Source organism: Scyliorhinus torazame, chromosome 4, assembly GCF_047496885.1.
Source record: "Scyliorhinus torazame isolate Kashiwa2021f chromosome 4, sScyTor2.1, whole genome shotgun sequence".
Classification (NCBI taxonomy): Eukaryota; Metazoa; Chordata; class Chondrichthyes; order Carcharhiniformes; family Scyliorhinidae; genus Scyliorhinus; species Scyliorhinus torazame.
The window spans coordinates 275,122,764-275,149,415 of NC_092710.1; positions in this window are offsets into that span (position 1 = coordinate 275,122,764).

Here is a 26,652-nt window from a genome sequence, read left to right on the forward strand (position 1 = left end):
GCCTTGCAGAGTGCACTCCGCGCCAGGCAGCGTGGCAGGGGTGCTTTGTCTGCCCGCAGAAATAGCACTTGGGCCCCCCGGGGTTGGCTGGCTGCCGCGCGGCGCAGACTTGCGGTTGGCTGGTCGCTGGTGGGGTCCACGATGTCCAGGAGGGGGCGCCGTGCGGTCGGGAGCGTACGCTTGTACATTACGGGAGGCTACCGTTAGCGAGGTCCCGAGTTTCTTGATCGCCGTGAGGTCGAGCGTACTCCCTTCTATGAGGCGCAGGCGGATATACGCCGATCCTACGCCCGTAACGGAAGCGTCCCTGATTAGGAGTTCGGAATGTTCAACGGCCGAAACTGCCTGGCAATCGCAGTTCCTCACCAGGGCGTGCAGGGCACGCCAGAAATCGTCCAATGACTCACCGGGGAGTTGTTGCCGCATGGGCAGGAGGTGCCTGACAAAGAGTTTGTTGATCGGCCAGGTGTAGTTCTCTTTCAGAAGCGCCATGGCCTCAGTGTAGTTGGGCGCATCCCGGATAAGGGGAAAAATATCGGAGCTCAACCGTATGTACAGGATCTGGAGTTTCTGTGCCTGTGAGGGTGGTTCTGTCGCAGATCCGATGTAGTCTTCAAAGCAAACTAGCCAGTGGTCGAAGGCCGACGTGGCGTGTCTGCTTGAGGGTGCAGCTGCAGGCGATCTGGCTTGATGCGAAGGTCCATCGCTGTAAAATCTCTGCATAATAAATTGATGCACTAGCAATTACGACGAGAGAGTAAACGAGGCTTTATTACGCAGAGATGTGTTGCCTCCTACAGCTGCTGCCGAAATGGCTGCAGCTCGGTGAGCATACACTGCGGAGCCAGCAGGCAGGGATCTACCCCCGTACCTGTAGTACAGGAGCCTTACCGTATTACATCTCATATGTGTACTATATACAAACAGTGGTGACTACCACATGATGGGAAACATGCCAGCACCAAAAAGCAACACCAACAAATCTACTGTAACATGATTTTTTAACTTGGTTTTAAAAACATTATTTCTAAATAGTGGGTGGTCTTACAGGTGAAAACATTAGTTTCTCTGGGAAATAGCCTTTCCACCCTTGAAACGGTTCTCCAGCAGTTATTTTTCTTCATGGGTAAGTATTTTTTTCAAACGGGCCCTTTCTACACCGTCTCGAATGAAAGGCCAGGATCAGAGCGAACTCTTTACGTGTTCAATTTTAAATGAGGTCATTTTCCAAAACAGAATCGCACAAAATGAAATCAGTCAACCTGCCTCAGCTGTGGTTACCAGCTGTCACAGGCAGATGAAAGAACTTCAAGTCAGAGTGCAGTGTGCTGTTCCAAATCTCCATGGGTTGAGATGGTGGCCATTGTCCACAGAGGCAGGGGAGCAGAGATCAAATGCTCGACTGAATGAGCCCCAATTTAAGGTATTTGTTTAATCAATTTTTGTTTCTCTCAATTAAGCATTTGTTCCTGCACCTCCTGCCATGAGCAATGCTCAACTGCTGAGATGAGAAAGCCTTGTATCGTGATGGATCGTAAGCTAAGTTAATACTCTATTGGAAGAATGCTAATGGAGCTACTTGTTTGCTCAGTGTCAACTGGAAAAGGGTCGGCTGACTGACTCCGTTCTCTCCTGTACTTTGAAGATCTGGCAAGCAGAAAGCAACCTGAAACCAAACAGCATTTATGCTGTCCATCAGTACAGGTTTAATGTTTTTTGTACTTGAGAGTTACTGCTCATTCAAACTAATGTATGCAATAAATGCTGGCTCAGTTTGTACATGCTTTTGTAAAAAAGGAAATGAAAGTAATTCGTGAATCAGAGATATTTCTGAATCATGGCAGATGTGAATAAACGGCCACCCGGAGAGTACAGAGAGTACTGAGGCAGTGTTATTGGGCCTACAATTTAGATAGACCTAAAACTGTTGGGAATATGTGGCAAAAGCCAGCGATATGGGACTTGCCCAAAATCAGTCCTTAACCTTTAGCAACACATTGCCCATGAATTATGATCACCAATCGGGTGTCCAGAAGCAAATCACCAGCTCCACAAGGACATGATTGTGGCAGCGTCCAGTCCAATCATGGCCTGAAGATAGATCAGGGGGCGCATATTTGGATACGATGGGGGAGTGATATGATGAGAATGAAGAGAGGGAAGATGATGTAGGAGCCAATCAGGGCTGGCAATGGTTTTCAGGGCCGCTAGTCTTATGCTTTTCTAGGACCACATTCAGCTAAGTATTTTTCTTTTGCTAAAGGAACCTTTTTGGTACTGACCACATCTTGTCAACCTGGTTATCAGTACCAGGAGTGTGCATGTGCCTGTTTCAGGAACAACTCCTGGACAACCATAAATGGAGATTTTAACAATGTGGATATCTCCAGATTAGAATGTGCACACTCGCATCCTGTTGCACTATCAATTACGACGAGACGAGAGTCGAGAGTAATCGAGGCTTTATTAAGCAGAGATGTGTTGTCTCCTGCAGCTGCTACTGGAAATGGCAGCAGCTCGGTGAGCACACACATTTATACTCCGCCTACTGGGCGGAGCCAGCAGGCAGGGATCTACCCCCGTACCTGTAGTACAGGGGCCTTACCGTATTACCTCTAATATACGTATTATACAAACAGTGGTGACAACCACACATCCATCATGTTGGAAAGCATGTGCTCCCATTTTATATCCGTAAAACAGACATGGCACCAACAAATATCCATTGTCCTAGACTCGCATTCCACAGTGGATAAACTAAATCAAGACCTGATTAAATGAGAAAAAAAAATGTTCATAGAATCTGCATGTTGATGCCAGATTTCTTTCCCTAAAGGACATTAATGAACCAGATGGGTTTTTGTGACATCAGTTTTAATTTCAGATTTTTCCAGATTCAATTTCACCATCTGCTGTGGTGGGATTCCAACCCTGCCCTTGTAGTCCAGATCAGTTCCTGGGCAATGGCAACCCCAGGATGTTGGCAGTTGGGGATTCAGTGATGGTAATGTCATTTAATGTCAAGGGGTGATGGTTTGATTCTTTCTTATTGGGGATGGTCATTGCCTGGCACTTGTGTGGACGAACTTGCCACTTGTCAGCCCAAGCCTGGAAATTGTCCAGGTCTTGCTGTATCTGCAAGTGGATTGCTTCAATGTCTGAACATTGCCCAATCATCAGCGAACATCCCTACATCTGACGTTATGTTGGAAGGAAGGTGATAAAGCAGCTGAAGATGGTTGGGCCTAGGACACTACTCTGAGGAACTACTGCAGTGATGTCCCCCGACTGAGATGACTGGCCTCCAACAACGACAACCATTTTCCTTTACACAAGGTATAGCTCCAACCAGTGGAGTTTTCCCCTTAATTCCCATTGACTCCAGTCTTGCTAGAGCTCCTTGATGCCATACTCGATCAAATGCTGTCTTGATGTCAAGGGCAGTTACTCTCACCTCTCCTCTGCAGTTCAGTTCTTTTGTCCATGTTTGAACCAAGGCTGTAATGGGGTCAGGAGCTGTGTGATCCTGGTGGAATCCAAACTGAGCGTCTGTGAGCAGGTTATTGCTGAGTAAGTGCTGTTTGATAGCGCTGTTGATGATCCCTTTCATGATGATTGAGAGTAGACTGATAGGGCAGTAATTAGCCAGGTTGGATTTGTCCTGCTTTTTGTGTACAGGACATACTTGTGCAATTCTCCACATTGTTGTAGCTGTACAGATGATATCTTAGCAATGATTCTTCCTACTTGCAGTCTTTTTGGTTCTGGGACACGCAAGTGATTTGGTGCAGGGAAAAATCTTGTGTTCCACATTTATCATATGTAAAGAGATTTGCCATCAAAGGACCCCAATTTTGCATAAATGGTCTTGGAGAAAAAACATTCAATTTCACCCCGAGAGGCGTTAAAGAATGAAGTCAGTAAAAATTCAACAGCGCAGTTGGCTTTTACATCTAAGTCTATGAGGAATTACTGCTGATCTGCCTCAGTGTATTTGTCTCTGTAATCACTGCTGATAAATAAGTAATGAGTTGTCTGGAAGTGTAACATCAGAAAATTCAAAATAAGGAGGCTGAAGAGACAAAAGACGAAATGGAGACAGAAAAAATAGTATAATTACACAAACAAGCCAGTGCTTGTTCTTCGAAGGATGGTACAATATACTGGAAAACTAATTCTGTAATCAGTGCTCAAATACAACATACAACAGGTGGAATTGAAAGCTTTCTCCGGCTGGTGAAGTATCTGTTCACCATCACAAACTGGAAGGCTCTGCCAGCAACCGTCTGGGCTCCAGTCACATTATTGTTGACATTGGCAAACAGAGTGAGGGACTGCATGATAAAGCTTGAGAAATGCCGATACAGTATTACATGTTTAGACTGGGTATTGATGGCACATTGTAGGCTCTATTCTGAGGCTGCCATTATTTTTTTACATCATCGCAGCTCACCACAGCATCCCAAGCAAATGGAGGCATGTGTTGCTGATCCTGGGTATTGTGCATAAAACTACAATATCTTATCCAGGTCAGTTTTATTCTGGATGCAGTGTAGGGCTGAGCAAACATCTCATGCCATCGTGAAGGATGCCCAAGTGTGTGGCTTGAGACAACTCAGTGCAGTTTGTTTTTCCATCCTTGTAATAAGCGCTTTTGGAAGCAGACCATTTTCTTGTTACTTCTTTTCGGGTTGCCATGCTGAATAATACCAGCCAAAGTAACTAGTGTCATGAGGCAACCCCATGCGATTGCCATCAGAGCAAAACAACTCCACAGTTTACAACTATCATTCAAAAGCTGCTCATAAAATCAGCCATATAATAGGAGCCATTGATTATTACAACTTTCCTTCTGCTTGGAACTTGATATCCCTTTAGTTGTAAAATGTCTTATCTCATGCTATACTTTCCTGCCATATTTACAAATCATTTTTATTCCACTGTGTATTGTTTGTATTTTGATTGCATAGCACTAACATTATACAGCTTGTAGAGGTGACATCACCAAAGGTACATTCATTCAGAGAAAAAGAAAAGCAATCTCAGTCTTTCAAAGACATTACGTTGTCACCATACTGTACAAGTAAATCTTGATTGGGATGTTTCACTCACCGTACTGTCATTCGCTTCACCGTTCACCTGTTTCGAACAAAACCTTCCAATAAATAGAGTTGATTTAAAAGGTGCAGCAGTAATCCCATGAGTAAGGAACCTCTTTTAAATCCTTCTCTGATCCTGGTTTCCTTTTTAATGCCTGTCCTGCTGGCTGTTTTTAAAACTACAGACTTTTGGTTTTAAATTGACTCTGCCCCCAACCACCCCACCCTCGCTGTAAGCTGCTCTTTCAACTGGCCCATCCACACCCCTTAAAGCAGTTTGCTCTGTCGCAGAGCTCATTATGTCATTTTGATGGACTTGGCTAGCAGCCAATCCTCGCTTCTGCAATTCCGGGACATTTTCTGTTTTTTATTGGGATTGGTAGAGCCTTTCAGAAGTTCCTGAAGAAGAAGGCAGGTTCCATTTTTCTTTCAGTTTTGTTCTGTGGAGGCACTGGGCAGAAGCCTGTTTAATATCTCTCCCAGAAAGGCTGATACTTCTCTCGGTGACATCTCGGCTGCAGTGAGCAGGTCTGGACACTCTCTCAGTCCTGTTAAAGTTTACCTCCTGATTTAAATGCTGCAAGTATTCTCTACCCAGCCAGGCCTGTGAAGTTTAACTCCTGATAAAAAATGTCGAAGGCCATCACCGTCCAGATCTGTGAAAGCCTAACCTCTGTTTGGAAGGCTGGGGAAGGCACAGTGCTGTTAGCTCTCCCCCGAGTTCTGTAGAAGTCTGGAAGACTATTCACTTTAACCTAATTCACCAGATAGGAACCCAACCCTATCGGGTGGAAGGTAGGTTTTGCACCATGTCCATTATCACTCTCTTCTGATTTCCACTGAATTACTGATTAGATTAAAATCACTCCCAATGTGGAAGACTGTAATCTACGTGGTGTCTTTGTGATTCAATTTGATTTGATTCTCATATTTTCCAGCACAAACCCTAACACAGGAGATTCCACTTATATCAGGCAATTATATTCAGGGAAGTATACCTCATTCATTGATCACACTGAGATCTGGATAGAATGTTAACTCAACACTGATTTTTATGAAGTCAATAAAAGTTTGTCTCTGTTATTCTCTCACTGGGATCAAACTTCCAGTTTGCACCAGATTTAGCATAAAAATGGACAATAATATTAAGTGTAGTGAGTACAAGATATTTCAATTCGCATCACTTGGCAGGTCTGCATAAATACTGTGACTGTAACACCAGGTCTGAGGCAGGGAGGTCTGCAGGAACCCACCTCCGGACTCTCCAAAGCCTGTCCACCACCTACAGGTACTAATCAGGAGTGTGATGAAATTCTCTCCCCTTGCCTGGATGAGTGCAGCTCCAATAACACACAAGGAGGTCGACATCATCCAGCACAAATGAAACTGCTTGACTGGTACCCCTCCGACACCTTGAACATTCTCTCCCTCCATCATTGGTGCACTGTGGCAGTAACGTGTACCATCGACAAGACAGCAAGGTTTCTTCAACAATGCTTTCCAAAGCCATGACCTCTGTTGCCAAAAAGGACAAGAGCAACTGTTACAGGGAAACACCACAAACTGCAAGTTCCTCTCCAAGTCACATACTAACCGAATTTGGAAATGTATCAATAGGTGTGATCGAAGGGAAACGTTTCTAAGTCTGGTAGCCTGTGGGAAGAGCAGGGTGTTTCCCGGCAAGGCCATCATCAGTATCTAATGTTAATTAGGGCACTTAATGGAGCCCCACGGGCTTCACGCCAGAAAAGACTGTCCGGCCAGCTGATTCGCCTGGACCGCATTAGGCAGCTCCCCGCTAGCGATGGGGAGCAGCTATTAAAACAATCCCGCAGTGCAAACCCCAGACAGCACGCAGCCATGCCACTGCGCAGACCAGCCCCACGATTCAGAGAGATGTCGACCTGACCTGACTGTTGGATGCGGTAGAGTCTAGACGGGTTACCCTGTACCTACAAGGGAGGTCAGCCACAGTCCAACCAGTGCCACCTGGGAGGCAGTGGCCGATAGTGTGGGGAGTGTCACCAGGAGGACTGCCACCCAGTGCCGCAAAAAGCTCAATGACCTCCATCTGGGCCGCATGGGTGAAATGGCATTGGCTCCCGAGCACCGGTTCTGCCTGCCAACGCCCCACAACCACGCCCTGGCGGCACCCTCCCCCATGGCCCTCCTGTTGGCACCGCACCTCCCTCCAGCACAATACCCTGCCAGTGCCCCAGCACAACCTGGCGCCCACATGCGCACCCCACCCATGCTCAAAGGCGGTGCCCACACCTGAACCCCCCCACCATAGCCCCCCCCCCCCGCTCCCCGCGATGCATGAAGTGTGTGGCTCATAATGCCCTCTCTCCATCCCCGCAGGAGAAGTTGTCCCACAACAGGAGGGAAAAGGCCCAGATGGGTGGCGGGGTGCTGGAGATCAGAGTCCTCAACCCCTAAAAGGAACAGGCGCTGCAGGTTGCAGGCTTGACCGACCTTGAGATTGCCCTGCATCACAGAGGTGAGGATCCACCCAGATGACCTGTCACACGCGAGTTGTTCATGCCAGAGATAACGATCCTTCCCTCACACTGACCACATGTCCATTTTCCTTCAGTTTCTCCATCTGATGGTGCCGGCCCATCCAGCGTGGCCCCCACCTCGCAAGAGAACACCTCAGTGGAGAGCTCCAAAGATGCCACCATCGAGGCATCGCAGCTGTCATCCCCATCCTCTACCAGTGCAAAGACACCCACCCCGGTGGGTGAATGTAGTTGAAAATCTTCTGGGGCACATTCTGGTGAGCACCACACAATTGCAAATGCACATCAGGTGGAGGCAGTAACGCCCAGGGGAGCCAGCAGTCAGAGGTCTGTTGGATCCCAGGACCCAGCTGGGTCCCAGTCAGACGCTGAACCTCTGGACCAGGCTATATTGGAGCTGAATGCCGGCTGCATGAGTGGAGGTGTCCAAGATGTTGCTCAGTAGGTGACAACCATGGCTGAGGACCTCAACTGCATGTCCCAGTCACAGGTGTACTTTGCCGGGCCACTGCAGAGAATGTCCCAGTCTCAGATGGGTATTGCTGAAGCATTGCAGGGTGTGGCCCGTCAGAGGGGCATAGCTGAGGGCATCGACATCATGATGCAGACAATGGGGAGGGGCCAGTTCTGGCAGAGTCAAATGACACCGTAGCCCAATCCAGCTGCCCCTCCTTCCCAAGGTGACCCCCAGGGCCCTGTGGGCACCGACCGGGAAGAGGGAGCGCTGGAGGCCAACCCGGAGCCGCCCCACAGGGAGACAACAGCGGTTACCAGCTCTCCAGAGTTCCCCCCTTCCTGATAATGGTGCATCTTGGAGTCAGCAGATGGAACAGGGTAGCATGGGAGGCATCTTCCACCAGCAAATGAGACGGGGCCCTCCTGCACCAGGCTCTCCATAGGACGCCCGACAGCAAAGGCATCAAAGGCCACAGGGTTCAGAAAGCAGCAGGCTGCATCCACCTCAGATGTGCATCCAGGAGAGACACTTAGACATAGTGGCAAAACACAGACAGGAAGATAGAGGATCACTGAGAGGGCACTGGGGGAGGGGGGGGGGGGGCGGGGGGGATGGAGGACGTAGCTAGGGACAGTTAGGATCACTATTGTTCACTATTTAATCAAGTTACACCCGAGACATGTGATGCATCTATCACGCTTGTCTGCACTGCATTCTAGCCTGCACCTCGCCCCCCTGTTTGCCCTCCCCCAGCTCCTGCCTCCCAGGCATGTGGTCCTAGATCTGCCCCCCCCCCCATCCAAGGGGGTGTGATGGGTGTGAGCGAGCACTCAGCAGACAGACAGGAGTCAGATTGTGGCATCGATTGAGGAGCACCAGAGCTCAGCTCACAGTGTGTTGTCATCACCTTCCTGCCTTGTATATGGACCCACTGACATTGCCGACACAGGACTTCCGGTTGTGGCTATGCGGAGCTAAGTCTCATGATCGGCAGCTCCCGCTAAAAACGGACTTTTGGGCTCTTTTTAGGGTCCGTAACGGCACTTGTTTGACGTTTCTCGGTGTGGGAAGGGGACAGCAACATTCCCCCGATAGTGTATGGATTGGACCAGGAGTGGGGCGATTTAAAAAGTGGCATTGAAGCAAAGAAAGGTGCGAGGGAGGAGGACCAAGATGGCGGCGGGCGGAGACCAGGCAGCGTGGAGGCGGTTGGCGCAAGAGCAGCAGGAGCTTCTCCAGCGCTGTTTTAAGGAACTGAAAGCAGAGCTGCTGGAGCCGATGAAGGCTTCAATTGATAAGCTGCTGGAGACCCAGAAGGCCCAAGGGGCGGCGATCCAGGAGGTCCGGCAGAAGGTCTCGGAGGACGAGGAAGAGTTCCTGGGCCTGGCGGTGAAGGTGGAGGCGCACAAGGCGCTCCACAAGAAATGGCAGGCGAGGTTCGAGGAGATGGAGAGCCGGTCGAGGCAGAAGTACCTGCGTTCCTGGGTCTCCCAGAGGGGCTGGAGGGATCGGACGTGGGGGCCTACGTGGTCACCATGCTGAATTCGCTGATGGGAGCGGGGGCCTTTCAGGGGCCCTTGGAGCTGGAGGGGGCCCACCGAGTGCTGGCGAGGAGGCCCAAGACCAATGAGCCGCCGCGGGCGGTGCTGATGCGGTTCCACCGGTTTGCTGATCGAGAGTGTGTGTTAAGGTGGGCCAAGAAGGAGCGGAGCAGCAGGTGGGAGAACGCGGAGGTCCGGATCTACCAGGATTGGAGCGCGGAGCTGGCGAAGAAGAGGGCCGATTACAACCGGGCGAAGGCAGTGCTGCACAGGAAGGGGCTGAAGTTCGGTATGCTGCAGCCGGCGCGTCTGTGGGTCACCTACAAGGACCGACACCATTATTTCGAGTCGAAAAACTGGACTCCCCTAAGGGTCGGGGACGAGGGGTCGCGGTGGAGGGATGGTTGGGGATTGCTGTGTTGTGTTTCGAGGGGGGGTTCTTTGTCTTTCGGGGGTTGATTGGGCATTGTTTTGATTAGGTCCGCCGGGTGGGCTCGTGGTGGGGGGGTAGGTAAACTGCTGGGGGAGTTAATGGTCGGTTGGGGAGATGGGGCCCCGCGAGGGAGGGTGGGGAGGCCTGCGTTGGGGGTGGTGGGACCGGGACTGGAAAGGGAGCTGTGCCAGAGGAGGCGGGGCCGGGCGAGTGGAAAACACGGGCTTTTTCCCGCGCTTAGGGTTGAAGGGGCGGGGCCGGAGCTGGGAAGTGGAATGGATGTGATCCCGTTGGTGGACAAGGGGGGGGAGGGGAAGTTCCACACTGGGGGGGGGGGGTCGATGGAACGGCGGGAGTGGCCGGGGTCAGCTGACTTACGGGAGTGCATTGGGAGGAGCAATGCAGCTGGGGTGGGGGGGGGGGGGACCGGGTTGCTGCTGGAATGGCCAAGGGGGAGCTGGGGTTGGTAGAGGTGGTCGGGGCAGGGGTCTGCCGCTGTGGGGAACGGGTCGTGCGGGGGGGCGGGGGCACGTGGCTGGCCTAGGAAGGGCTATGGCTAATCGGTAGTGGAGGGGAGCGGGTAGCCCCTTGATCCAGCTGATAACCTGGAATGTAAGGGGCCTGAATGGGCCGGTCAAGCGGGCCCGAGTGTTCGTGCACCTGAAGGGGCTGAAGGCAGATGTGGCCATGCTTCAGGAGACGCACCTGAGGGTGGCGGATCAGGTAAGGTTGAGAAAGGGGTAGGTAGGCCAGGTGTTTAATTGGGTTTGGATGCAAAAAATCGATGGGTGGCGATCTTGGTGGGGAAGAGAGTGTCGTTCGAGGTCGAGCATTGTGACAGACAATGGCGGTAGGTATGTGATGGTAATGGCAAGCTACAGGGGGAGTGGCTGGGAGTGTTGGCCAATGTATACGCCCCGAATTGGGAGGGTGTGGGGTTCATGTGGCGTATGCTGGGCCGGATTCCGGACCTGGAGACAGGGGGCCTGATAATGGGGGGGGATTTCAACACGGTGCTGGACCCGGCACTGGATCGCTCTAGGTCTAGGACGGGAAGGAGGCCGGCGACGGCCAAGGTGCTGAGGGGGTTCATGGACCAGATGGGGGGGGTGGACCTATGGAGGTTTGCGAGGTCAGGGGCCAGGGAATTTTCATTCTTCTCCCATGTCCACAAGGCCTTCTACCGGATTGTCTTTTTTGTCATGAGCAGGGCGCTGATTCCGAGGGTGGAGGATACGGAGTACTCGGCGATAGCCATTTCTGATCATGCTCCGCACTGGGTGGACCTCGAGTTGGGGGAGGAGAGGGACTAGCGCCCGCTGTGGCGCCTAGAGGTGGGGTTGCTGGCGGACGAGCAGGTGAGCTGGTGGGTCAGGAAGTGTATAGAGAGGTACCTGGAGGCCAATGCCAATGGGGAGGTGCAAGTAGGTGTGGTCTGGGAGGCGCTGAAGGCAATGGTCAGAGGAGAGCTGATCTCCATTAGGGCACAAAAGGAGAGGGGGGGGGGAGGAGAGAGAGGGAGAGGTTGGTGGGGGAGATGGTGAGGGTGGACAGGAGGTACGCGGAGGCCCCGGAGGAGGGATTGCTCAGGCAGCGGCACAGCCTCCAGGCTGTTCAATTTGTTGACCATCAGGAAGGCGGAGGCGCAGTGGAGGAAGGTGCAGGGGGCGGTATATGAATATGGAGAAAAGGCGAGCCGGATGCTGGCGCACCAGCTTCGGAAACGAGAGGCAGCTAGGGAGATCGGGGGAGTTAGGGATGGAGGAGGGAACACGGTGCGAATTGCGGTGGGTATCAATGGGGTCTTCAGGGACTTCTACGAGGAACTGTACCTGTCTGACCCCCCACTGGAGGAGGGAGGGATGGGTCGCTTCCTGGACCGGCTGAGGTTTCCGAGGGTGGAGGAGGGGCAGGTGGCGGGGTTGGGGGCACCGGTTGGGTTGGAGGAGTTGGTCAAAGGGATAGTGAACATGCAGGTAGGGAAGGCATCGGGGCCGGATGTGTTCCCGGTTAAATTTTGCAAGAAGTATTCGGACCTGCTGGGCCCGCTGTTGGTAAAGACCTTCAACGAGGCAAGGGAAGGGAGGGTTCTGCCCCCGACGATGTCAAGAGCACTGATTTCCCTGATCCTGAAGTGGGACAAGGATCCCCTACAGTGTGGGTCATATAGGCCGATCTCACTCTAAAATGTAGATGCAAAGTTGCTGGCAAAGATTTTGGTCATGAGGATAGAGGACTGTGTGCCACAGGTCATACACGAGGATCAGACGGGGTTCGTGAAAGGGAGGCAGTTGAATACTAATGTACGGAGGCTCTTGAATGTTATAATGTTATAATGATGCCGGCGGTGAAAGGGGAGGCGGAGATAGTGGCGGCGATGGATGCGGAGAAGGCCTTTGATAGGGTGGAGTGGGGGTACCTGTGGGAGGTGTTGGAAAGGTTCGGGTTCGGGGAGGGGTTCGTCAGGTGGGTGAGGCTGCTGTATGAGGCCCCGGTGGCGAGTGTGGCCACGAACAGAAGGAGGTCAGAGTATTTCCGGCTACACCGGGGGACGAGGCAGGGGTGTCCCGTCCCCCCTGCTCTTTGCGCTGGCGATTGAACCGCAGGCCATGGCGTTGAGGGAGTCGAGGAACTGGAGGGGGCTAGTGTGGGGTGGGGAGGAGCATCGGGTGTCGCTCTATGCAGCTGATTTGCTGCTATATGTGGCGGACCTGGTGGGGGGAATGCCAGAGGTGATGAGGATCCTTAGGGAGTTTGGAGATTTCTCTGGGTACAAGCTTAATATGGAGTTGTTCGTGGTTCACCCAGGGGACCAGGAGAGGGGGATTGGTGAGCTCCTGCTAAAAAGGGCGGAGAGGAGTTTCAGGTACCTGGAGGTCCAGGTGGCTAGGAGCTGGGGGGGTGTTGCTCTTTCTAGCTTTATTCTATTTGCTCTGTTTAGGTCACCTTTGCTCATGAGTCGCCAGGTATCTTTATGATACCGCCACGTGGTTCAAGTTCAGGTTATGATTAATAACACAGCACACCGCTTAGTAAGGATTAAAACAACGGTAATTTATTATATACAACAAGCAATATTAATACCCTAATACTACTTTCTATATAACAAACCTATCACTACTGGCTAATACTTAACTTAGGAAGAACCCACCAGGTCAGGGAACCGAATGGCTTGTCCAATCAAATCTGGCCCGCGGGATTCAAAAGGCTGCTACAGGTCGGTGGCTAGGTGTCTCTACCGGATAGCGATCGTTGGATTCACACTTACTGCTACCGGTGGCTGGTCTTCCCAAGGTCTCAAGCAGGCGAAGATGAGAGAGAGATCTGAACTTGGACCTTTACTTTTATAGGGCCCAGGGGCTTCCGGCCTCCCGGGGCGGCCCTTGACCCTGAGTCCCAAGTGATTGGATTCTGTCCCCAATCTCTGGGGTCGATGTGTCCAATGGTGAGGCGATTCCTCGATCGGGGGTTGGTCGCTCACCTGTCTTTGTTTCGGCCACTGCAGGCGGCGACAGGTCTGGCCGGGTATTCAATTGCTAATATGTTGCAATTGTTCCCGGGGATAGCCGATTTAACTGTGGATGTCTGAGTTGATTAGGTGTAAACAGTCCTGAATGAAACTGCGGATACCTGGGTTGAAGGGCTGTTGATAGCCCTGAGTATCGATCTGGGCTACGTTCCCAGAGCTGAATATGCAAACCTGTCTGCAGCTGCCTGCTTGGCTGCTTTTCCCAGCAGTCTTTCGGGTTAGCCGTTTTTCACTGGGTTTTGGCCAGATTAATCGGAACGCAGCCATTTTACATGGCTACATTCCCGCCTTGTGATCCTAACGCGAAGCGTGAAGGATCACATAAATTTTGTCCTCTTCGTTTCCTGACTTGGGGGGGGGGGGGGCTCCCACATGGCCTCTACTCTGACCCTAGCTATGCACAAAAATTTACCTAAACAATTCTTGAGGGCGCTATGTCAGGCAGGGGCATGTGTCTATATAAAAAAATAAACTGAGAACCTCTAATTTTACCTAAACACTCTATACTCCTAAACATTGCATTATCCTATCTTCCTAAAACATACAACAACAATCACAATATTTAATATACTCTTTCCTGGCTTGGCAGTCAAGCTCAGGATCATACTTTTTTTTAATGAAACGTTCCGTATATTTCTTTATTTACAGGAATAATGCACGCTAATACTCTTTATTCTTTATAGGTCGCGGGGGTCTGGGGTCTGGTCATAGCCGAATATCGGGGATCGGATCCGATAGACCGGGGTTCGAGCGCGGTACGCTCTTCTTTTCCACTTGCGGAGGCGCATGGTCTGTACTACACAACTGAGTATAGCCAATGCTAACAGTGCCTCAATGATGTACGACAGGGAGTACCAAGCTATGAACTTGGCACACCAGGATAATGCAGCGTGGTTGGTGATTGGGCCCTCGGTACTACGGGGCAGTGAAGTGTTAACGGTAAAGGGGTTTGGAGTGATGGGGCCCGCGTTCCCGCGCAACCACAAGTCCATTATAAATATGTTGATCACGAAGAAAGGAGTCCTCATGGCTGTCTTCTTTCTTTTCCTTTTCCTGTTTGCTGGTTTTCTCCGGGCTTGTAGCTTCTGGAGTTCTGTAAGACAAGCGTAGTGTGTGTAAATACTTCGGTTTAATATCTGGTGTGTTAGTGTGTCTGTCCTTCTTGGGGCCAATTAAACCCTTATAATTGGTCACAGTATGTGACTCTCCCCCCATTTTTTTTTTCAAAACAAATGTTTGGACACGGCACACTTCCCAATGGTGGACCAGTGCTAACTTTATCATCCAAATGCTCTAGGATGTAAATAGCATGTGGCAGCAACCCAAAGGTTGCCTAAATAAATAAAACAGTTTTTGAAAGAAAAGGTCGAATGAGGTGCGTGTGGGCCGCGAGGGGTAAGGTTTGGGTGGAGTCCCCGGGTAGGACGGCTACCAATACCGTATCTTCCCTACCCGAGCGTTTTTGACCAACAGGGGGGTCCCCAGGCAGGGCGGGTCTCACGCCGTTTCTCCAATGCCTGAGCGACCAAATAACGGACACGAATGTAGTCATCATGGTGGGGTTACTGTTCTGATTCTACCATCCAATCAGAAGAGTAGCTACGATCGGGCGTCTGGTCTGGTGGGCCTCTGAGGCAAGTCCTCAGAGGTATCGGCCGAATGGGCGTGTGGCGGTGGTGTGTGTCTGAGGCAAGTCCTCACAGGTATCGGCAGAATCGGCGTGTGGCCGCGGTGGGTGTCAGTGGGAAAAGTTAGAAAGTTCAGGTGAATGGGTGTGGGGCGGTGAGAAAATTCTCCTGTAGGACGAACAACATTTAACAAACAGACAGACAACATAAAACACTCTGCAGGTTCCATCAGAAAGGACAACACTTTTCACCAAGTGTCTCCTTTAATGTGGACACCTCAGTTCTCGGCCGCTACGGGCTCTGCCTTTCTCTTACCGAGAGTGCCAGTCGGTTGGGCACTCTGTGGTTTCTTAGGGTCTTTGCATTCCCTAGCAAAATGTCCCAATTGGCCGCAATTGTAGCACTCTTGCGGTTTGGCTGGGGGGCTGTTCTTTCCCTCGTTTACCCAGGCGGGGTTGTGGAGAGTGGTTCTTACTGCCTGCACGTCTGCGGCGGCTTGGTTTTCCTCGGGTGTTCTAGTGGTTGATTTACCGTGAGCCGCTTGTTCCCAAACGCGGGACAATCTCTTGACCACCCACTTCTCATTATGAGCCTCCTCCGAGGGGTCATAATTGTTACAGGCATTCTGTCCTGCTTCCGTGGCATGGGAGATAAGGGTGCGGGTCCATTTGGCCATATTGTCTGGGGACAAATGGGCACGACCTACGTTGCCAAAAACGGCTTCAAAATGAATTCACAAGCGTCCTGCGAACGCTGTGGGGTGTTCAGACTTTTTCTGTCTGCATTTATTCAGACCGTCTACGGGGTCGCCCCGGTTGTACCCGATCGCATCCAGGATCCGCGGTATGCATTTCTGCAAGGGTGCCTCCTCCTACATTCTGTGGGTCGGGAAGGGCTGCTGCGACCGATGGGTCTAAGCTGAGGACCGTGAGCTTTACCTGCTCTTTCTCATCCAGGCCGTACATGGTCGCCTGGTGTTTGACGGTGGCAAAGAAATGGTGGGGGTCTGAAGCGGGGAGGAACGGTGTGATTTTGGCACACGCGTCCCGTAATTGGGTCACTGTGAGGGGGGTGGAATATAAGACGTCCGCCGCGTCTGCTGTGGCGGTGCGGTGGGTTGTTACAGGGGTCATGGGAGCCTGTATTATCTGTTGTATGGGGGGTGGGGGTGCTTTCCTCCTTTGGGGTTTTTCCTGCGCACATGCTCCCTGAACATATCTCTGCGCTGTCTCCTGCAATTCTTCCCAATCAGGGCCGTCTTCCTGTTCTAAACTTTCCCCAAAGTTTTCTTGAAATCCCTTTTGGACAGAAAGCAGTGCTTTCAAGTCTGCAATCTGCTTTCGGCACTTAGCATGGTCTAAAGTACTCTGCCTTTGTTCCGTGGTTGTGGCGTGGAGCGCTCTCAAGGCTGCCTTGAGATCACTGCATTGTTTCTGGAGCTTCTCTAACTGGTTTTCTGTTTCTTTCTCAATTTCACATATATCGGTTTTACTTATCCGATGTATGCCTTCTCTTTCCTTGTGGAGCGTCCTGACGACCTCCTCTGTACCTCGCAATTGTGCCAGACAGGACACAATTGCCATCGGCTTGCGCGCTTTTGCTAAACTCTTTCTGTGAATCTCACTCAGGTTCTCCCACCAAGTATGCCCTATACTTCCAGGACCTGAGTCGTCGTTACTGCAGAAATCCTTCCACACGGGCCATCCTTTGCCCTGCAGAATTTTGCGGATTTCCACCTCCCAAACGGGACACTGTCCCGCTCCTACGCTGCTGACTGGTGCGACAGCAAAATCTTCGGGGTTCATGAGGCGCTGCATTGCTTGCATTGCCTGCATGCCTCTCTCTTATCTGCTCGTTATGTTCGAATTTGGAACAGGGGGTCAAGGTGGTGTGGTAGATCCGGGTACGGCTTGCGCTAATTTCCGAAATACCTACTGCCGATAGTTTTGACGCAACAAAAAAGCTATCAGTTTTGCCTTATAACCCTGTTAGTTACGCATGCATATACACACTTCCGAATTGTGAATTATTAACCAGAACCGCTTGAACACTTGTGGGGTTTTTTTTTGTTTCCGATTGTATTCTAATTCAAAATGTTGGGTTCTCCCGGAATGGTTTTCCACTTCTAAGTCAGGTCCCATCAGGATGTCGCAAATTATGTTGCTCTTTCTAGCTTTATTCTATTTGCTCTGTTTAGGTCACCTTTGCTCATGAGTCGCCAGGTATCTTTATGATACCGCCACGTGGTTCAAGTTCAGGTTATGATTAATAACACAACACACCGCTTAGTAAGGATTAAAACAACGGTCATTTATTATATACAACAAGCAATATTAATACCCTAATACTACTTTCTATATAACAAACCTATCACTACTGGCCAATACTTAACTTAGGAAGAACCCACCAGGTCAGGGAACCGAATGGCTTGTCCAATCAAATCTGGCCCGCGGGATTCAAAAGGCTGCTACAGGTCGGTGGCTAGGTGTCTCTACCGGATAGCGATCGTTGGATTCACACTTACTGCTACCGGTGGCTGGTCTTCCCAAGGTCTCGAGCAGGCGAAGATGAGAGAGAGAGAGATCTGAACTTGGACCTTTACTTTTATAGGGCCCAGGGGCTTCCCGCCTCCCGGGCGGCCCTTGACCCTGAGTCCCAAGTGATTGGATTCTGTCCCCAATCTCTGGGATCGATGTGACCAATGGTGAGGCGATTCCTCGATCAGGGGTTGGTCGCTCACCTGTCTTTGTTTCGGCCACTGCAGGCGCCGACAGGTCTGGCCGGGTATTCAATTGCTAATATGTTGCAATTGTTCCCGGGGATAGCCGATTTAAGTGTGGATGTCTGAGTTGATTAGGTGTAAACAGTCCTGAATGAAACTGCGGATACCTGGGTTGAAGGGCTGTTGATAGCCCTGAGTATCGATCTGGGCTACGTTCCCAGAGCTGAATATGCAAACCTGTCTGCAGCTGCCCGCTTGTGTCTTCTTAGCTGCTTTTCCCAGCAGTCTTTCGGGTTCGCCATTTTAAACTGGGTTTTGGCCAGATTAATCGGAACACAGCCATTTTACATGGCTACAGGGGCCCTACATAAGCTTAACTTCACGAGGTTTGTGGAGCAGGTGGAGGAGTTTAAGAGGTGGGACGTGCTGCCACTCTCCTTGGCGGTTAGGGTGCAGTCAGTTAAAATGACGGTGCTCCCGATTATTTTGTTCCTGTTCCAATGACTCCCCATCCTGATCCCTAAGGCCTTCTTCAGGCAGGTTAATAGGAGCGTTATGGGGTTAGTATGGGCGCAAAAGAAGGGTGTTCCTGGAGCGGTGCAGGGATGGGGGGGGGGGGTGTTTGGCGCTGCCTAACCTCTGTGGGTATTATTGGGCCGCCAACGTGGCAATGGTGCGTAAGTGGGTGATGGAGGGGGATGAGGCAGCATGGAAGAGGCTGGAGATGGCGTCCTGTGTGGGCACGAGCCTGGAGGCGCTGGTGACGGCGCCACTGCCACTTCCTCCAACGAGGTACGCCACGAACCCGGTGGTGGAGGCTACCCTCAAAGTCTGGGGGCAATGGAGATGTCACAGGGGGAAGGGGGGTGGGGGGCCTCGGTGTGGTCCCCGATACGGGGGAACCACCGATTTGTCCCGGGGAGGACGGACGGAGGGTTCCTGAGCTGGCACAGGGCAGGTATTAGAAGGATGGGGGACCTGTTTGTGGACAGGAAGTTCGCGAGCCTGGGTGAGCTGGAGGAGAAGTTCGGGCTCCCCCCGGGGAACACCTTCAGATATATGTAAGTAAGGGCGTTTGTTCGGCAGCAGGTGGTGGAGTTCCCACTGTTGCCGCCACGCAGGGTCCAGGACAGGGTGCTGTCGGGGGTGTGGGTTGGAGAGGGGAGGATCTCGGCAACGAATCAGGTGATGCAGGAGGGGGAGGAGGCCTCGGTTGAGGAGCTAAAGGTTAAGTGGGAGGAGGAGTTGGGTGAGGAGATTGACGAGGGTACGTGGGCGGATGCCCTGAGGAGAGTGAACTCTTCCTCCTCTTGCGCGAGGTTCAGCCTCATACAATTTAAGGTGCTGCATAAGGCTCACATGACCGGGACAAGGATGAGCCGGTTCTTTGGGTGCGAGGACAGGTGTGTTAGATGCTCAGGGAGCCCAGCAAACCACACCCACATGTTCTGGGCATGCCCAGCGCTGGAGGACTTTTGGAAGGGTGTAGCGAGGACGGTGTCGAGGGTGGTAGGTTCCAGGGTCAAGCCGGGCTGGGGACTCACAATATTTGGGGTGGCAGAGGAGCCGGGAGTGCAGGAGGCGAAAGAGGCCGGAATTCTGGCCTTTGCGTCCCTGGTAGCCCGGCGAAGGATTCTTCTTCAGTGGAAGGATGCGAGGCCCCCAAGCGTGGAATCCTGGATCAACGATATGGCGGGGTTTATTAAGTTGGAGAGGGTGAAATTTGCCTTGAGGGGATCGGTGCAAGGGTTCTTCAGGCGGTGGCAACCGTTCCTAGACTTCCTGGCAGAGCGTTAGAAGATGGTCAGCCGCAGCAGCAACCTGGGGGGGGGGGGTCGTTTTTCTTGAGGGGGCGTGCAGATGAAGGCTGTTAATTTATTATTTATGTATCTGGGGGGGGGGGGGGGTTGTTCGTTTCTTCCTATATTTTGCTGTTGATATTTTGTGAAAATTTGAATAAAATTAAAAAAAAAAAAAAAGACATTGCCGACATGGGCCCATCACCCTCGAGTGACGTAACACAGGCCGTGGCAGAGTGAAATAGGGCAATTTGGGGGAGGGGAGATGGTTGCGCGGGCTGGGGTGGGGGGAGGGTGGGGAAGGTGTATGGGATGGGGAGAGGGGGTGAGATGATGGATGAAGCGATGTCCTATGAGAAGTGCAAGGTGAGAGCCTCCCTGGCCCACTGGCTTTCCGCAATCTCGCTGTTGCTATCGATGCCTGTCCACCATTCTCCAGCTGCTCCCGCAGGTCCTCCCCGGGCCCGTCCTGCAGCCCCTCCCGGTCCCACTCTAGATCCTCCTCCTCTGATGAGGCCACATGTTCCTCCTCCTCCTCCTGCAGTACGTTGCCCGGCTGCTGTGCTAAGCTGTGGAGGGCACAGCAGACCACCACAAAGTGGGTGACCCTCCGGTGACTTTACTGCAGTGCACCTCCAGAGCGGTCGAGGCATTGGAACCGCATTTTGAGCAGTCCGATGCACCGCTCAATGACAGCCCGGGTGGCCGCATGGGCCTAGTTATAACAGGTCTCCACATCAGTCACCGGCCTTCATCCTGGCGTTATTAGCCAGCTGTGGTGAATGTAAATACAGTTAAATCACCAGTTATGTCCTATGTTATTAACCCGGTGGGTTTTATCTGTGGGCCATTGTATGGCTTCACCTACAGGGGGAGATGTTGGAGGAGGTTGGAGCATGTACGGGCTCAGCCCATGGCTCCGCCCCTTTGAAGGAGTATAAGAGTAGCTGGCCTGTGGGACTGTCCTCAGTATGTACCAGTTGCAGGCAGGCAAAGTTGATAGTTAATTAAAACCACTGTTTTACTCCGACACGAGTCCTTGAGTAAATTGATGGTCGCATCAATTTAATTAACTATCTGAACAAAAATGATTATGGAGTCAGCCCTCAAACCTGACAGACTGGAGGCGAAGGAAATTTTTGCACACTGGCTGCAGTGTTGCAAGGCCTATCTTGCCGCATCGTCGACGCAGTCGTGTGTGTACAGGGAGTAGGGTAGGAGGCTAAGTACGCAGCCTTGCGGGGCGCCAGTGTTGAGGACTATTGTGGAGGAGGTGTTGTTCATTCTTACTGATTGTGGTCTGTTGGTCAGAAAATCGAGGATCTATTTGCAGAGTGGGGAGCCAAGTCCTAGGTTTTGGAGTTTGATATGAGCTTGGCTGGGATTATGGTGTTGAAGGCGGAGCTGTAGTCAATAAATAGGAGTCTGATGTAGGAGTCCTTGTTTTCGAGATGCTCTAGGGATGAGTGTAGGGCCAGGGAAATGGTGTCTGACGTGGACCGGTTGCAGCGGTATGCGAATTGCAGTGGATCAAGGCATTCTGGGAATATGGAGGTGATGCGCTTCATGATCAACTTAACGCCATCTGCAAATTTGGAGATATTGCATGCAATTCCTTCGTCCAAATCATTAATGTATGTTGTGAACAGCTGGGGTTCCAGCACTGAACCCTGCAGTGACCCACTAGTCACTGCCTGCTGCTCTGAAAAGGTCCCATTTAATAAATAAATAATCTTTATTGTCACAAGTAGGCTTACATTAACACTGCAATAAAGAACTGTGAAAAGCCCCTAGTCGCCACATTCCGCCGCCTGTTCGGGTACACAGAGGGAGAACTCAGAATTCTCAGCTGGTACGGGAATTGAACCCGCGCTGCTGGCCTTGTTCTGCATCACAAACCAGCTGTCTAGCCCACTGAGCTAAACCAGCCCTATTTATTCCCACTCTCTGCACTGTTTCCTTTCAGTACAATTAATTGGACAGTCTGTTCTCGCGGGAACCTTATTCAACTGTTTTGCTTTTATAATAGAGTTGTGGCCATTGGTGTATGTGTGTATGAACTAAACCGGATTAAACTAATTTCACTTCTGTACTGGATTTCATGCTGTACACAAAGAACAAAGAACAAAGAAATGTACAGCACAGGAACAGGCCCTTCGGCCCTCCAAGCCCGTGCCGACCATGCTGCCCGACTAAACTAAAATCTTCTACACTTCCTGGGTCCGTATCCTTCTATTCCCATCCTATTCATATATTTGTCAAGATGCCCCGTAAATGTCCCTATCGTCCCTGCTTCCACCACCTCCTCCGGTAGCGAGTTCCAGGCACCCACTACCCTCTGCGTAAAAAACTTGCCTCGTACATCTACTCTAAACCTTGCCCCTCTCACCTTAAACCTATGCCCCCTTGTAATTGACCCCTCTACCCTGGAGCACACAAATGCTTTTTGTTTAAACAGGGGTCACACCCTCCAACTCCTACACAACAAGGGGAGTTAATAACAAAAGACATGTGGAGTGTGCTTTGCATTCTTGTCAGTTGGTTCCCAGTTGTTGGTAATAATCACAACTGTAGCTTGGAGCAATCAGAGCGCTTTGGCCAAAATTTTCCAGCCATTCCTGCCTGTGGGATCTTCCAGTCCTGCCAATGGTGGCCATCTGGTGTGGATTCCCTGGTGGCGGAGGGTGACAGCACCTCGGGCGGGATAGAAAATCCAGCCCTCGTGTTTAACCTGCTATACTGCCTTGTACACCAGAAGGACCGGATTAAACTAGTTCTGTTATACTTCACGAGTCTCTGGTACAGCTGTGAAACGTGGCCCCCTGAAACACTTAGTTGCTAACTAATTAATTTTTAGCTATTTGCAGATAACACAATATATAAGAGTGGGAGGCAGAGGTGGATATGTAGAACTGAAATGTACATCAATCATGGAATAATTGCAACAAACTGCTGACTCCATGTGTTTATAATACAGGCTTACCAAAACCTTGAAGGTGGGAAAGCAGTCAAAGAGGTGGCAAGCAATCAAATAGGTGGCAAGCAATCAAAGAGCTTCAACTGGTGGATCAATATAGTACAGGAGGCCTTCACAATTGTTGTACATGTACCAGCAGGAAATTTAAACCAGATGACTTGATCTGCTTTATCGTCTTATACAAAGATAAATACTTGAGTGTTTGGCAAGTAAACGCTTGAGCTAATATCTCCCACCTGGACCTTTTTTAAAAATTACTGTACATGAATATAAGTAAAGGATTTTCTTCCACAACAGAATCCAGATGATTTGGAAGTAGACAAAAGAGTAAAATAAAATGTGAATGGAACATTTTGACAGTACAAAGGGGACAAAGGAAAATCAACTCAGTATGTATAAATATTTTTTCATTAAAAACACAACCATTAAATTTGTTGTGCTGAGTCACTCACCACCCTGACTTGGAAATATATCGCCGTTCCTTCACTGTCGCTGGGGCAACATCCTGGATCTCCCTCCCCAACAGCACAGTGGGCGTACCTACACCTGAAGGACTGCAGCGGATTAAGAAGGCAACTCACCACCACCTTCTGAAGGGCAACTAGTGATTGTTGCTCTATTTATCTATCTCGGTGAACCACAAGCCTTTCCCTTATATCGATCAAAAGACCACACAACCAGTTAGTTAGTTCAAATGATGGTTTATTTGCATACAACATGCAAACACAATATCTACTACGAGTTAAACTACACCTATCAGCTACAATAACCTATACTTAACTTCAGGGCGACCGGCACTGTGCAAATGGATAAAGGCCTTTATCTGGATTTCACTTGGCTGGTTCGAAGTGGCTCTGTCTCTGCTGGGCTTATCCATCAGGTAGCGATCGTTGGTCTTGAACTTGGCTGGCTGTTCCTGCTGCAATTGGGTGGCACAGGCCAGATCCAAGAGAGACAGAACACATGGCTGTGCTCACTTTTATCCCTCTGGGATTTTGCGCTCTTTGGGGCAGTCCTTAACCTTGGACCCAATAGTTTGACAGGGCTCTGATCACTCTCTTCGATTTCGGCCAATAAAGGGGCAGGTGCCTTGGTAGCTGGGTGGGTCCTTCGCGGTCATTGACTTTGGCAGTTGTGCTTTCTGAGTAAGGGGAGTGGCATCGATCAGTCTGTGGCTGTACCGGATGCTTGATTGGAGTTCTATTGTCCTGGGAAAATGTAAACGAAGGGGAGTTTTGGTCAGGTCTGGTTACCTGTGATTTAGATACACATCGGCTGTGTATCTGTCCGAGTCCTGGGTTGCCATAATTCCCATGGTCCTTTGCAGGTGGACATCTTAGATGGCTACATTCCGTCCTTTTGATCCTGAACATGAAGCGTGGTGGATCACACTATTGATCCCTGTTCATCCTTGGTGGACCGGTCACCCATGGTCAAGGCAAGGTTCTACTCTACTCTATCTTATGGTCTGGGACATTTACCTAATATTTCATTAATACATTCATAAATTAATTAATCTCTAACGGTCACTCTAATTCAGGTCACTATAAAACATTTAATTTATCTACACAGTTGGTCTCTAGCTAATACGATCTAAGTTACTCTCCTGCTGCTGGTGAATATCGCAAGAACTTATATACAGTACAAAATTTAAAACAGCAGCAGCCCATTTCTACTTAATCCTAATAAAGTTAAAGAGGTACATGGTTTATTTTTAGCAGCGATTGTTACATGAGTTCATTTTGTTGAATTCCAAAGAAGGGGGATCGGACTGTATATATCAGGGAGCGGGAGGCTTTTGCTCGCTATTTACGGAGTTGGCGTGTCTGAATGACACTGCAGATTATTGCAATTACTAAAAGGGCCTCTACTGTGTATGAAAGGGGGTTCCAATTGGCAATGTTTTCACACCAGGTGGGGGTTTCGATGTCTGTCTTTATGTGTGGTGTAGTGTCCGGGCTGGTGGTGGCCTGTTGTGTGGTAGTGTTCGGGGCTGGTGTGGGGTTTGTTAAAACAGTCCGTTGCGCACGCAGTTGCAGAAGTCCAGCGATGATCCAAACGCATGTCAGCAGTCCTTGCTTCATCCTGTGTTTTCTGTTTTCTGGGTAATCCTGGGGGTGCAAGCATAGTATCTGTTATTATCTTTGGTTAATATCTTGTTTTATTGGTCTTTCACTCCTTACTCCAATTACCCATTATGATCATCACCATGTGTGACTCCCTCATTTTTTTTTTTTAAATACCATTTTGGAGAGACAAGAAATGCAAATTTTTAAAGTACAGAGGCTTGCGCAGCTTGTGGCCGATGCGGGGAGTGGGCGGACAATTTCTCCGACCAGTCTTTTCTTCAATCACAACCATGGGAGGTTGAGGCTTATCTTAACCAGCCGAATTTCAGGGCGGCCAGTTTTATAGAGTTTTGTCCCAGGTCTCAGAGGTAGTTCGCGTGTAGTAGCAGTGATCAGCAACCAATTGTGTCACATGTGTAAATAGCAATATGTAAATTCCCGTACCAGCCTCCCCGAACAGGCGCTGGAATGTGGCGACTAGGGGCTTTTCACAGTAACTTCATTTGAAGCCTACTTGTGACAATAAGCGATTTTCATTTCATTTCATGTGGGAAACGACCAGGGGGTCGCAGGAGGCAAAGGAAAGAAGGGGTGAGCATACGGAACGTGGCAAAATACATTCTTTATACCACAACCAAAGAGAGTGTAGAGAAGGTGAAACTAAGGCCTTCCAAAGGCAATGCAGAGTGTAGAGATCCATTCCAGAGCGTATGAATTGAAGGGAACATGAGGCACGTGTGGGCCGCTGCGGGAGAAGAATGCGTGGAATCCCCGGGTAGGGCGGGGGTTAGTGCCATTAATTCACTACCCGAGCTTAACTAACTGGATGAATTTGGGGTCCTCAGGTAGGACGGGGATCAGTGCCGTTACTCCCTACCTGGGTGACCTCGGTGGATGGAAAGAGTTTGTAGTCGTGTGTAAACCTGTCATAAAGACTGGGAGATCATTGATCTGTTTCCCAACAAACGTGTACCTTTAACTGTCATAGGGCATCGTACCCTTGAATCAGAAGAGTAATTTTGTGTCGGGCAACATGAATTAAAACCATGTGGTAGAAGAAGAAGAAGGAAAAAGGCGAGCAGGCTCCATCAGAATGTTGGACATCTTAATACTTAGGCGGTGTCTCTTTCTCATCATCTGGACACCTCAGGGTTCTGTACCAAACAGTGTTGTAAATGCATTACCGAAATGAGCCTCAGTATCTGAATCATCACCATCTCCCGATTGCCAGACTCGTGCCTGCCGTTTCTGTGCCTTGGCCGTGTGGGCCATCGGATGGTCCAAATCATCATGCCTTAACAGTCTGCAAGAGTTGTCCCGGTGCCAAAGAGGGGCTTGTGTGTTGCAAGGCGTAGGGGCGGTGGGAGTGGAGGGTAAGTTACTGTGGTCGGGCGGTGGATGTGGCGGTGGCTGGAGGAGGGCATATAGGGGGTCAAAGATGTCTAAGCCGTGGTTCCAGGGGCTGGGGTGACTGGTGGCAGAGAGATCGCGCCAGTGTTCAGGGATAACAATCAAATTCGGGAGACTCTCGCTGTCGTCGGAGTCAAGTTCAAGGTGAAAGTCCGTACCTGTGTGCAGAGACAAGTTCGGGTCTGTGGGCATGGACAAGGGATAAATGCCAGCATGGCTGAGGGAGGGTTGGCGTAGGGGTTAGACTAGGTTGTTGATGGGTGGGGCGTAATCGTCTCCTGTTCCCAGAGAGATGTGGTGGGAGTGGCTATATTGTGATCCATAGACTTTGAGTTGGTTGATGTGGAACCAACCAGTTTTACCATTGGGGTACGTTATCTTGTACAAGGAGGGGCTCACTTTGTCTGAAATGGAGTAGGGTCCTGCAAATTTGGGGGAGAGGAAAGAACTGGGGTTGTAAAGTGAA